Source organism: Centroberyx affinis, unplaced genomic scaffold (assembly GCF_046629955.1).
Source record: "Centroberyx affinis isolate AG114_WGS23_722 - 3 ecotype Tasmania unplaced genomic scaffold, CSIRO-AGI_Caff_v1 ptg000238l_1, whole genome shotgun sequence".
Taxonomy (NCBI): Eukaryota; Metazoa; Chordata; class Actinopteri; order Beryciformes; family Berycidae; genus Centroberyx; species Centroberyx affinis.
Window position 1 is genome coordinate 144,200 of NW_027278923.1, and position 6,534 is coordinate 150,733.

The window sequence follows — 6,534 nt, forward strand, 5'->3', positions numbered from 1 at the left end:
AATGGATCAGATGAGTGTAATCCCATTACAACTAATCAGATCCATTACAAAACTGTACAACAAACAGGAGTCAGATTACAGGTGATTATGATAAATCATGAAATAATACACCAGCGTGATTTATTTTTGGAGGCAAAAGGCATTTAGATTCTGAGATTATAGACACTAACATAACTTTAAACACTTGAAGTAATGATTGTTAATGGCTGTATATCCTTCAATCAATCAATCAATGCCCTTTACATTAAAAAATAAGAAATAATACAATAAAAGTACAGTTAATTTAAAAAATTAAGAATAAAATAATTAAAAATACAGATAAAAATGTAGTGCAAGCAATAAAATAAAGTGTGAGAAACTAAAGGAGGAAAGAAACTACAGGAGGAAATAAGATAAAATGAAAATAAGAGATGGCGATGATGATAACACTTCAAGTTTTTTTTTGTTCATTTAACAGGGTATTCTATTCTAAGTAAACCAAAAGTAAAAAAAAAAAAAAGATTATGTTACCGAGTTGGAATATTCCAGTAAAATAGGAAAAATATAAAAATTTTAATAATTAATAATTTTAATAAGTAATTTGTGATGGATCACATTTGGAAAATAATCTTCCCAATCCATCACACAGATTTCAAAAGAGTTTTCTCTGTTTAGATGGAAAACTCAATGTAATATCTGTCACCTTTAAACACCAAAAACACACATCTAGTCTGAAAACTCTTTTATTAGCAGCCATAAAACATTAGATCCTCACCTCATGCTGTGTTACACCTTTTAACAAACTTCATTCCTAATCATTATCATTATACACTTCATTTCATAATTTATAGTCTCTAGGCCACGTTTAACTGAAATTACTCCACTCGTTTTTAACAAAAATGACCACAATTAAAATAAAATAAAATAAAACTACATTGTAATTGTACATGTAATATATACACATTATTAAATGTGTATATATTACATGTACATTAATATATCACACTGTTAGAAATTGTATCAGAATTTGTGTTTGTCTGACACTATTCTTAAAGTTTTTATAAGGTAAACCAGCATTTACATTTTTTTTTAAAGGAAAAAATCTAATATTTCACATAGATATTTCTACATTTCTACATATATTCTAGTCTTTCATTAACACTAAAAAAAATCGCTTGTGATTGATATGATAAATTAGTTTTAAGTAATTGAAGAATATTACAGTACTGTTTTTCAGGTTTTCATCTTATTAATAATTATCAAGATAATATTGAATATCGAGATTAGATAATTTTAATCTATAGACACCGCTGGTAGCTGGAGGTCAGTGTTCCTCGAAACCCACCCCTCACGCACACACACACAGACACACACGCACACACACACACACACACACACACCCAGGACTTAACATAAGCAGGGTATTCCCTCGCTGACAGTTTGCACAACACGTAATGAGATGATGAGGATGACTCGCATGTTTTCACCGGCCTTGTTTAAACACCGGTGGGTCGACTCATGTCAGGGATTACAGGAGTCAAGGTTCACATTCAGATCTCATGAAAAACTTCCGCTACAGCCTGACGAGCGACGTTCAGACCTTTAGATGTTTAGGAGGGTTTATATACAGCGTGGGACAGGATTGGCTGGTGCAGGACAGGATCGGGTGTCAACTTTCAAACGATGTTCAGTGAAGTTTGAGATCCCAGGCACTGTCACCACATCTACATCTTTGTTACTTCAACAGTTCACAAACACGAAACTGTCTGTAGATACATGTCCTTAAGCAGGGGTGGAAAAAGTACCAAAATATCCTGCTCAAGTACAAGTACTGTTACTTTTTTACCTAAGTAGAAGTAAAAGTACTGGTGTAAAAATCTACTGAAGTAAAAGTAAAAACTAACTCCTTTAAAATGTACTCATAGTAAATTTTTTAGAGAAGCTGTGATCTTTTCCATGTGATTCTAAAAGAGAACACCGAGTTCAAACTAGATTCTTTTAATTTTGAATTTTGAATTTTTACTTTACAAAATAAAGTAAAGCTCTATTACTCTTCTACCGTTCACTGTGAATAGCTCCACATTTGGCCAGTTTCTGATGCAGTGCTTATTCATAGTATCCTGTTACATTACCACAGGTCATCTTGGTAAGGAAAAAAACAGGTGTGTTAGACCCGCAAACGTAATAACGTCCCACAAACGTAATAACCCACAAACGTAATACAAATCTGCACCTTTTAATGTAATAATCCCACCAACGTAATAAGTTTCCCACAAACGTAATAGCAGTTGCCTACCGCAAACGTAATACGTCATTTCTACGTTTGCGGGAAGGTGAAAATCTTCAGCTTTCAAAATTGTAATAACTTCCCACAAATGTAATAAATCACTAATATAATCAAAATCTGCAGCTTATACAAGTTGCTAACTCTAAATATCTTCAAAAGCCAATGACATTTTCTTCCCACATATTGTTGTCCTTTAGGTTCTTGCCTGTTTAGACTGATCAAGTGTTGTGTATACACTCTAAAAAGTAATGCCTTTCTTTAACTTATAAAAAGTGAGGTAAGTGGTTGCATTGGACTTTTTGAGTTGAGTCAACTTCAAGGCTTTTTTAAGTAGAATGAACACTGTAACATTACTTAACATGAACCAAGTAAAATCAGGTTGAGTTAACTAATACTACTGATATTACTTAGTTAGATAAACTTAATTTTCTTGGTAAAGGTAACTCACTTGCACATGATAATGAACTTAATTAAAATGAGTACAGGTTACTTGTAGATAAAATGTAAAACAGTAAAATTAACCTAATCACACATGTGAATGAACTCCATTAAATTGAGTCCAGGCTACAACCTCTGGTGAATAAATTATGCTACATTAATTTCTCTAAAGGTTTTGTTGTTCTAATTTCTATATCCCAAGCACTACGTTTTGATTAACTTTACATAAATAGACTTTCCTGTCAATAACAATAACAATTTAAAATTAAGAAGAACAAGATGGAAAGACAGATTTAAGATTATAACATTTATTTAACTCTTCACAACCCACTGTTTCAAAGGTTTCACTTCTAACAGTGCCATAGATTGCAAAACAGGCCATAACTGCTGAATTGCGCTCACAATACTGTTGAATATGTACCTCATGAGGTAATGACAATGATGGTACAGAACACAGTTAAGTCCATTTTCATTTAAGGCACATTAGAATGAACACAAAAGGAAAATGCCAACTGAAATTCTATTACATGAGTAACTTGCCAAAAGACAAATTATTTTCAGCACATGTAACACGCCAGTTTTGGTAGATACTTAAGTTCCAGGGCATAGGTAAGTCCAAAGAGAAGGCAGCATGCTTTTGACAGGTTGGTCAGACCTCTGACCACTGGATGACCTTCTTTGATGATGCCAATGGCATCGGGCTGATGGCACGCGTAAATTTTCATCGGGCAACTGCTGAGCTCGGCGTGCACCTCGGTTTCATCACGACTCTATTGGTGGAGACAAAGAAGAATAAAGAGTTTGGTCAGAGAAACAGGTAATGAGATAAACAGATCAGACAGGTAATAAGATAGATCAGACACAAAGTCAAAATTGTACCATTGTTGCTAAAGGTGACGGATACTTCATTACACAGTTACACTAGTTGACAGCATATGTCAAAATCAATCTCATATAGCACTTACTGTCAGTGTAATGTTAACAACACCAAATTGCAGTTATGTTCTTGGATCACTGGATCTTAAGTTTGTTTAGCTTCAATTCCTTTGCTTTCAAGTCTGAGTCACCAAAATTGAAGACCCCATTACCAGTGTCCCAGTCACCTGTAAGCTACACATCCAAGTCAATTTTCAAGTTGGTTTCCAGTGCTCCAATCTGGAATTCCAAGCCATGGACCTAAGTACTATAGCATTGGCAAACAGCATCTGTAAGTATGCCTGCTGTGTTGGCCAATCTTACTTTGCCATGACAATGGCATGGAGTGTGGGTATTGTACTATCGTGATCTGGCATAAGTGTTGTCTTTTCCTGGTTTTAAAGGCTGCATTACAATAAAGGGATGCAATTTTCTGTTCTTTGCCTCTACCTGCTTGGTCATCACATTACTAATGACTGTTCATCACTTATCTACAGTGTGTAAATATCTTTTGAGAGCAATGATAATCATCCCTATAATATCATCACAATATCAACACATTAAGACATTCACTTAAAAATACTGATCAAAAACAGGTGACCAGTTAGACCAGTCATCCTCAAAGTCCGGACTCCGGTCCGGATCCGGACCGAACCACAACTGTCTCCGGACTCTGAGCAAATTATACTTTTCATATGTATTATTTGTATTATCTGCGAGACTTCGCCGCAACGCAACGAGTCAAAATTATCCACTTTCTCCACTGCAAGCAGCGCTCTGAATGCCCGACTGCTCCACTGTCTGTGTGAGGACGTCTACTCTGCTTTGGTTTGGTCCAATCACATTCAGCGTCCCGTCATCTCCATGACAGCGGTGAGTCGCGGACGCGACGTCATACTGTAGAGCCGCACTTTGTTTTTCAAACTTTATTTTTACAAGAGAAGAGAACAAAGACCGGTGTAATCAAGTTGACAGCGCAGCTCGTTTCGTCAGCTGTTAGCTACTAGCCTAGATTTGGAACGTGAATCAATCTAAAATGATCAATCTAAAATGGCGTGTTCAAAGGTGGCCAGCCTACAGCAGTGAGTCTGCATTCTCAACAATGAACACGGTGAAGAACGAGTACCGCAGCCGACTCACCCATGAACACTTGCATCAGTGTCTCTGCCTGGTCATCACACCTTTTGTGCCAAAGTTCAAAGTCTTGGCAGCAGACCAAAGGTGCCACTTCTCTCATTAAGCAACAGTGTTTGACACAATGTACAATAGTTCTGGACTTATTTGGACTTTGATTCTTAGGATGGTTTGATTCACCTTTGGTGGCTGGGTGTGTGAACCGGGTTTGGGGGATGGGGATAATGGGGAAATGGTGATTTGTAGCTTTAATTTAATTTAATATGTAATTTTATGTTTTATTTAATTTAATTTTATATATTTTATATAATTTAATTTTATATTATATATATTTTATATTTAATTTTATATTATTAATTTAATAATTTAATTATAATTCGTTAAAAGCTTGACTGACCTTAATAAACGGACCTTTGTCTAATTGAAAATTTTCTTTGTGGACCTTTAAGATTTGTATTTGAGTACCCCTGAGTTAGACTGTTGATCAGACAGATAGATACATAGCTTTAAGCCTAACACATACATGGTGGTCTCTGATGAGTTCTTCTTTCTCTCCCCCACTCGGTCAGGAATCTCAGGAGCACTTCTCTCCTTTTCTCCACAGAGGCAGATGGATCCTATCAAAAAGTAAAACCTGTTCAAAATTCACTGCCTGATGACACCAGCACAAACTATACACCCTCTGTATTTCAACTATTCATTCAACTGCAGTATAATAGACCAAGCATTCTTTAAAGCTGTGGTTCTCAACTCGTGCTACCACGGGCATGTGGAGAGGAAAATAAAAAAAAAACTTACTTTGTCTATATTTGGATTAGATTTTTGAGAAAATAAACAACAACTACTGCCTGCCCAGAACCCACAACACTCGATATCAGACAGTCAGCTACAGCTAACTTACAGTAAGTTGACATTAGCTAGCGTTAGCATTAACTAGCGTTAGCATTAGCGTCTTTTGTCTAGGGGTTTTATCTAACTAACCGTTTATGGTTCTAATTTCGTGTACGGCCACACACCAAGTTTCCTGCTCTGAGGCAAAACAAGGGAAGCGAGATGGCAGACATAATGAAGAGCACAAGTGCATAAAATTCACTCTGACTGAAACGTGATAGCTAACTTAGCTAATAAGGCATACTTTAGCTAGCATGTCTGTAGCCTGTCTGTATTGAAACTTAAATCGGCTTGGCTTAGCCTACATTAAATTTTACAGGCTTCGCTTCAGGTTTCTGTTTTCCCCAAGTGTAACGTTAGGTTGCGGTAAATACGGTGACAGAACCGTGGTCAACGTTAGTTAGCACCAGGCAACTAACTTAGCTTGCCATGTGTGCAGGGCAGCTACGTTAGCTATAGATTTGCTTAGCTAACGTTAGCTGCCGAACGGGACCTCTCAAGTCATCGGTTTAGCGCGACTTTACATCACCAATCATTCGGTTAAAATTGCTCAACTTACCGCTTTATCCAGATCCATATAATTCTGCAGCGGCGAACAGAGTGAGTAGGCTGTAGTGCCAAGCAAGCTGCTGATACCTTCCCGGGTAAAGTGACCTGTCCCGCCCAGACCAGAGACATGTTGCAGCACAAAGCATCAGGGGAAAAGTGATAATGTCAACTTTTTTTATTACGTTACATGAACACAACAACCACATCGACATAACTACTCTCATAAATTGTGTATGTCAACTCACTTTTATAACATTTAATGTACACAACAATCACATAGACATAACTACTCATATAAATTGTGATAGTTTTATTTAAAATATATTGTTGTATATATACTG